Here is an 8,667-nt window from a genome sequence, read left to right on the forward strand (position 1 = left end):
ATTTTTGAAAGTTTCCCTCGATTTCTCTGGGATCCCATCATCAGATCCTGGTTTCCTTATCATGGTACCAAACTATGAATATCTCCTTTCCAACAAAAAAAGAATTATCAAAATCGGTTCATAAACGAAGAAGTTATCTCCGAACATACATAAAAAAAAAAAAAAAAAAAAAAAATATATACGGTCGAATTGAGTAACCTCCTCCTTTTTTTGAAGTCGGTTAAAAAAGACATATTCTATGAGCTGTCGTACAAAGAGAATGACTATGCTAATAAATAATTAATCAGTAGACTTTTATATGCACAATTAAAATTATATAAATTTACATTGCATTGATAGTTTTTGGTTTTTATAAGTAAACTCTACTTGGAAAAAAGCAGAGCTCGATATATATGCATTGAAGAATTCTTGTGTCTGTTTTCTCTCTCTCTCTCTCTACGTTTCCGTTAATTTTTAAGTATGGTACATTTGAAAGATTGTAAAAAAAAGTCGATTGAATACAACACATTATGGATTTATGTACACGAAAAATATTTCCTATAATAGGTAGATATTAATATTCACTAATTTCATAAAGATGTGTAGATTTTTTAGATTTCATACAGGTCTGTAGTTTGTGTAGATTTCTCTATAGAGTGAATATCTCGTTAATTAACAACGTCTTAGCTCGCTGCAACCCACATTCATATTTTTAGTGTTTAATCTCTTAGTTAGGCAGAATGACAAAACACGAATTTCTATAAAAAAAAAAACGTATTTTAAATTAAATCACATAACGTTTTTGGCTTACGTGCTCTTTCCGGTGACCACTGGGGACCAGCCAACTCATTCAGCAAATGAACAACAACAATTTTATTTTTATTACATATGTAATTGAATAAAGATACTTCTTTGGCTGGATTCAAGCCAAACGCAACAGTTGTTACTGATATCAATGCACTGGGAGCACAATACTCCATGTGTTAACATTCTTTGGCAAGAGCCTGGCTTTAAAACCGCTTTATTGTTAGCTCGGCATTTTATAGCTTAATAACAGCCAGGACTTCATAGAGAAATGGGTTTTGTTAATTTGTTCGTATGTTTGTAAGCATTTTAGATCGTGCAAGTTTTGTTCAGTTGATTTTAGTATTATGTTGGTATAAAAAAAAATTTCAGCAAAGCAGAAGTAGTCTAGTTTAGTTATCAGATCTAGTATAAATTTTTAAATTTTAATATCTCTATAATTATATATAGGTTGTATTTCACAACTTCCACGGGTATGAGAATTGTTACAATACGACAAAATTGATACATTTGTACATTTAAATATTTTAAATTTTAATCAGTTTCACTGTTTTAAGAAAATTATTTCCTAATTTTTAATTCAGATATTCCGTTTATTCAAGCGGCTATAAAGTATTTTGAATAAATCGACAAGACCGTTTTATTTATTACTATAAGTAACATCAAAAAAGGTACTTTCCCAGTCGGGCTGCTCCAGATTTTGAGCAGCAAAAAGCTGGAGCCGCCCGCCTCCACACACCATATGTACCATGATATGAAAACCAGGATCTGATGATGGGATCCCAGAGAAATCGAGGAAAACTCTCAGAAATCCGCATTACTTTTTACTGGGTGTATCGATTTTGATGATTTTTAAGTTAATCGAAAGCTGGTGTTTATCATGTGGCCACATTTAAATTTCATTGATATCTGATTACAACTTTTGAAGTCAATTTTATTTTCGTTTGCCTGCAAACACAATTATATTAAAGTTTATTACAAACTTACTTAATTATCTTTGAAATTGAAACAATAAAACCCACTTTCCAATTATTATCGATAAAAAAAATATTTCCGCATCGGTAAGACCTATATCAAATAAACAATTACCTGAAATACATTTTTAAAAAGGATATTTTTATTAGATTAGTCTATTAAACATTGTTTGTAACTTTTTGAATAGTTCGTTGGCGCAGTTTGTAGTGACTCTGCTTTCTGCTCCGAGGGTTGTGGGTTCGTTTCCCACCCCGAGTCTGGTTGTTATATAAATATTTATACATGTATTATTTATAAGTATGTGTATCAAAAAAAAAATATATGTAGCCTATACCAGTCGCTTGTTACCAATAACACAAGCATGAAGTTGCTTACTTTAGAAACAGACGACTGTATGTCTATTGTGTAGATATCTATTTATTATCTATTTAACTATGAATAATTTTGCGACAATTAATCATTTCGAAATGCTTTAATAAGACGTCTCTGTAAAATTTTCCAAAAGATTAGTTGTGAAGGAAGCAGACAACCACTAAGGTGTAGTCGTGCGTATAGGCGCCTAAATACCAGCGGTCACCAGTTCAAGTTCAGTCACAGAAAACGCTGTGAATATTAATTACACCTAGCTATTTTTGCAAACATCTGTTTCCAATCTGACTGTGTTTGTGAATCTCCTCATTGTGTCTCGGAGAACACGTTATGCTTATAATGTCGGTCTTGATTGTTATTTAAGACACCTGACAGCAATCATTATTTATAGTAGGTATCTAATAATATATCCACCAACCCGCAATGGAGTAGCGTGGAGAACTAAGCTCAATCCTTCTACTCCTACACGGCAAAAGAGAATTAATCAATTAATCAAAGTAAGGTAGGCAAAACTACAGGGCATAGCTAGTAAATGGATAATTATACTAAATTTGTACAGAATGAAGAAAGAAAACACATTATTTTGTATAAATATTTTCGTCAACACGCAGTGAACCAGTTTGATAAATAAGTGTCGGTACTCGATTTCATAATCGAATAAAGACAACGTTCTATCCGCCAACGTTACCTAAGTACCAAATTAGCAGTAGTAGACTTTTCCTCAGACATGTACCTACATGAGAACTTTACTTCTTAATAAATATTCATAGTCGTTAATAGCCAGAATCTGCATAATTAACGTTAGATGAAATTGGAAATAATGAAATCACATTAAGCATTTACCTATCAGTACATTGCTCAATTACATTTTCGCTTATCATTTCGACGACTACTAAAACTTTATTACAAGTACGTCCCTGTGTATGCAAGGATTATGTAAAATAGCTGAAGCTTTCCGACTGTAAGCGCCATCTAGTGTTGGCATAATGAAACCATTGTTCTCGTTAGCTATACCATTTGTTTTCGTTAGCTTACCTAAATCTACTTTTCCTTAAATTTCTGATCAGACTAGTTCTTTTAGTTTCTTTATTTAATATGTTACACTTTTTTATAATCCCTTCATAGCAAATCATTTAAAATCGATTATTACAAAAGATTGACCATCAATGTATTTATTGAATTGAAAATCGGTATGCTTTGTGGTTACGGCATCAAAGAATATAGCCACCCCCTCTCTTTCCGTGGGTGTCGTAAGAGGCGACTAACGGATAACACATTTCCACTACTACCTTTGAACTTAAGATACATTCCACTACATTTCCACTACTACCTTATTCATTTCACGATGCTCCGCTTCCTTAACCGAGCCTCTTACACTTTTTTTGGGCGTTCCATTTCAGAAGGCGTAGTTCCAAAAATTTGGAAGTCCGCTTTCATATCCCCGATTTTCAAAAGTGATAGTAAATGTAAAGTTAAAAATTACAGGCCCATTTCCAAATTATGTACATTCGCTAAACTATTTGAGCGCATTGTGTACAGACAAGTATACGGATTTTTTTCAAACTTCTTTATTGATGAGCAGCATGGATTTTTAAGGCACAAGTCAACTGCATCTAACTTGTTGACATTCGTTGATTATGTATCTGAAGGTATGAACTCGGGATGACAAGTGGACACCATATTTACCGATTACAACAAAGCTTTCGACCGTGTAGACCACTCTTTACTTCTCGAAAAGCTCTACTTGGCGGGAATCCATGGCAGTTTCTTCAGGTGGTTTTCTTTTTATATCGAAAATAGATCTCAGGCTGTAGTTCTTAATGGTTTCTCTTCTGCATGGTGTCATGTACCATCAGGTGTTCCCCAGGGATCGTTGCTAAGACCCCTTCTCTTTAACATTTTTATAAATGATATAAGCTCATGTTTTTAACATTCACTATTTATTTTGTATTCAGACGACATGAAGGTACATGAACTATAAAAAATTTGACTGACTGTAACTTGCTGCAGGAAGACCTGAACAGACTCGCGGAGTATTGCCATAATAATAAGTTAGACCTCAACGTATCTAAATACTCTTCCATAACTTTCAGCCGCTCTTCTAAAGCAATACAGTTCCCTTATAAATTGAAAGCACAAGTATTAGTAAAGGTGTCAAAAGTTCGTGATCTCGGTGTCATTCATGATTCAAAACTTACATACAACAAGCGTTTGGACTATATTATCAATAAGGCTAATAGATCGTTAGGATTTATCTGTAGAGTGAGTTCGGAATTCAGGAATATTAAAACCTTAAAAATTCTCTACTGCTCCTATGTTCGTAGCTCCCTGGAGTATTGTTTTCAGGTTTGGAATCCGCAATACCTTATTTATATTAATAGGCTAGAGTCAATCCAAAAAAGATTCATTAGACGCATACAATCTAAATGCAAAACATACGATTCTAGTTATGAGTCTAGAGCTAGGAGATTCCATCTTCTCCCTCTTTTTGAAAGACGTCGTATAGCTGATATTGTTACCTTACTAATAAATTCTCAAAACAAAACAGATTCTCCCCTACTTTTATCGAAAATATATCTGAAAGTCCCTACAAGGTCCACAAGAATTCCATCTCTCTTGTATACTCCATTTAGTAGCACTAATTACCGCAAAAATGCGTTCTTAATTAGAACCTCTAAAGAAATTAATACTTTGAATGACATTCCAGAACTTGATTTTGATTTATTCAATACATCAGTCGATGTTCTAAAAGAACTATGACAAGGCACTGGTTTGATGTGATTTCTTAAAGCTGTTGTGTGTATTAAGCAATTTATTATTATATTAATCATTACCTGCAGTTTAAGCTTTGGTCTTTATTTAGCAACTGTATGTATAAACGTGTGAATCTTTTGTGTAATAGCTTTAAAGTTAGGTTTTGTGTTGACAAAGCACTGGATTAACGTAATTCTGTATAACTTGTAAATATGTTTAATTGAACGCTGTGCAATGGTTTTATATTAGTCACTGCTTACTGTACAAGCTCTAGTTTTTTTATGTAGTAACCGTATGTGAAAACTTTTAAATGGTGTATTTTTATTTTCTTTTTAACCGACTTCCAAAAGAGGAGGAGGTTCTCAATTCGACTGTATTTTTTTTTTTTTTTTTATGTATGTTACATCAGAACTTTAATCGAAAGGTGGTGTGTGCCAATTGGTCCCATTTAAATTTATTTGAGATCTAACAACTACTTTTCGAGCTATATCTAATAATGCGTTTTTACTTGACGCTTTTTTCGTCGACCTACGTTGTATTATACCGCATAACTTTCTACTGGATGTACCGATTTTGATAATTCTTTTTTTATTGGAAAGGCGATATTCCTAGTTTGGTATCATGATAAGGAAACCAGGATCTGATGATGGGATCTAGAGAAATCGAGGGAAACTCTTGAAAATCCGTAATAACTTTTTACTGGGTGTACCGATTTTGATAATTCTTTTTTTTGTTGAAAAGAAGATATCCTTAGTTTAGTACCATGATACGGAAACCAGGATCTGATAATGGGATCCCAGAGAAATCGAGGGAACTTCTTGAAAATCCGCAATAACTTTTTACTGGGTGTACCGATTTTAATAATTTTTAATTTAATCGAAAGCTGATGTTTGTCATGTGGTCACATATAAATTTCATTGAGATCTGATAACTACTTTTTGAGTAATCTTTGATAACGCGCAGTTACTTGAGTATTTTTTCGTCGATCTACGTTGTATTACTCGTCGATGTAATTGAAGTCGGTTTTTTTTTCGTTTGCGAGCAAACACAATTATTTATGTTGTTGTTTTCCAAATAAATCAAAATAAAGTAAAATAAATAAAATAAGAAGCCGACCGACGGCGGGATAACCATCCAACTGCTGGCTTTGAAATACACAGACTGAAGACGGGCAGCAGCGTCTTCGGTGCGACAAAGCCAGCCCTGCGGTCACCAACCCGCCTGCCCAGCGTGGTGACTATGGGCAAAACACAGGAGTTCACGCCATTTTTGGCGTGAACTTGTGGAGGCCTATGTCCAATAGTGGACTGCGAAAGACTGCTGTGATGAGATCGGTAGTATTTTTAAAACGCGTTTCGGCTATGGTTTTATCATTAACAACTTTATTCTCATTCTCTCACTTTCAATAATGAAGACAATTCAAAATGCCTAACCGAGATCAATACAATCTTGCCCTCAAGTTAGTCAACTATGTTACTGGAAAAAAACTTGAGTCAGTGAGAATGAGTCTCAAAATGTAGACGATTGGTGAAATAATCGACAATTAATGAAGCTATAACTTACAGAGTGCTATTGTTAAAACATTTTGTAATTTGCAGTAAGCTCGTTGGCTATTATTCTGACATTTAAGCCTTTCGGCAGATCTACAACATTAACAGAACTATTTTAACTTAAAGAAAAGAGCTCAACTTAGCTAAGTGACTTATACGATCTGAATGTATGGGGGCCTTGCATAAAATACGTGAGACTTAATTTTACCGTTTAAGACGAGACGAGAGGGGAGGAGGAGCCTCCCCTCTCGTCACGCTTCTTTTTTTCACTTTCAGTGTCCCCCTAATAAATATTGCGTAACAAAAGCTAGATCCTATTACAATAAATGACTTTGTAATTAAAAACGGCATACAGAATAACAAATTATTAGATTTGCTTCATTTTGAAAATTTACAAAAAAAAATCTTCCCCTTGTCATATCTCGATCCTCATACCTGATATTCGCGGACGTCTTTTATGGACAATCCAATCAACAATCAACTTATGTATACAACAATGTAAGAAAATTTCTTTTTTTAACACACTACAAGGAATCAACTCTAAGAAATGAAATAAAACTAATTATTATAAAATAACATTTACTTAAAATTACAGTATTTTATTGTAATCACGACCACATTTTCACATTATTTTTCATGTAATCATGTAAACAATTTAATTTAGCAACCACATTAAGCAGAGTCAGTTTTTTTACAGACACTGTTGTAAGAAATAATAAGAAGCATTTACTAATTGCAAACATTGAATTGTCAGAATACAGAACTTTAATGAAGCTGGTACATCGCTGATCATCGCCTAAGTCTGCTATAGTAATTGTCACAATAGCAGATCATTAGTCTCCCAATATGGGTTGGTTTGGCACTGGTACATTTAATATTTATGTGACACCATTAAATTAATAGAATACCAAGTTGGTTAAAACCCACCAGTATAAATCTACTGGTCCTCCAAGTGGTCCAATTTACTATGTACAATAATAGGCATAACAGAAGAAGAGTAAGGAAACTGATTAGTAAGGAACAAATTTCACTCTACTGAATTTTTAATAGCACTTAAATAATCTTTGTTAAGGCCAGCATCTAGTTTCTAGAGAAGTGGCGGTGAATTTGAGAGTAATTAGGTATTATATATTTCAACTATTTTAATGTATTTCTTATAAATTATGAAAGGATATGAAAAAAATGAAGTATTTTCTAAGCAAATTGTAGTGTAAGATCCGCAAAACTAATTTATACTGACAGAAACATATAGACACATAGTTACATATATTACTTATTAAAAAATTTACACACAATACGTAAGCAGTTTTAAATACTTTACTATGCATAAAACCTAGTATATATATATATATATATATATATATATATATATATATAACCTAGTATATATACCTTAACGACCTTGACGAAAATTACCTACCATTTATAAGTAAATAACGTACGACTAATCATGTACGATCAATCATCAAATATCTATGGTTTACCAATTGTTCAAAGCACGGTCTTGTGTAATAAGGCCGTGGTTCAAAGTCATACGAAACCACTATTAAAAGAAATAAAAATTATATCAATAAAATTATGGTATTTTCTTACTCTAAGAGCTGACCTGGCAGATGTCTTGTCTTGAGAACTGTCAAACGCATAAAGTTGGAATATTCGTAACCATTTTCAGGAATATAACAATTTTCTTCGTTTTTCATTCCATAAGAATCATGTACAAAGTATTAAAATTCGCCGATGTCGAGTTTAGCAACTCATTTATTTAGCATAGATTAAGTTCAAGTAATGGCTTACAGGCAGAAAAATCTTCAAGTCACGCGTAATTAAGTGTATTTAAAACTTTAAAAATATGAGCGAAATCACTTTATTTTTGTATGATATCAAAACATTCATATTAAATCAACTATTACTATTTATATTACTAGTTTTAACCAGTTTACGTAATCCATAATAGTTACTTTAATTATGTCTAAACATTGAACACTTAACACTCAATTTACTAACGTAGACGATAGATAAAACGTAAATTATCATCAGCATCAGCAACTGTTGCATGAAATATGAGTGACAAAATTCATAGACAGAAGAATTTTATGAATAGTGAGTCTTATCACATTAATATACTTCATTATTTAGTATCCATGTAACATTCATTAATACATTAGGATACCTTAAAATATATAACAGATAATTTTTGAGATATTAGAAGTAACTTTGGTTAAGTTATGGAGATATA

This window comes from Melitaea cinxia, chromosome 10 (genome assembly GCF_905220565.1).
Source record: "Melitaea cinxia chromosome 10, ilMelCinx1.1, whole genome shotgun sequence".
NCBI lineage: Eukaryota > Metazoa > Arthropoda > Insecta > Lepidoptera > Nymphalidae > Melitaea > Melitaea cinxia.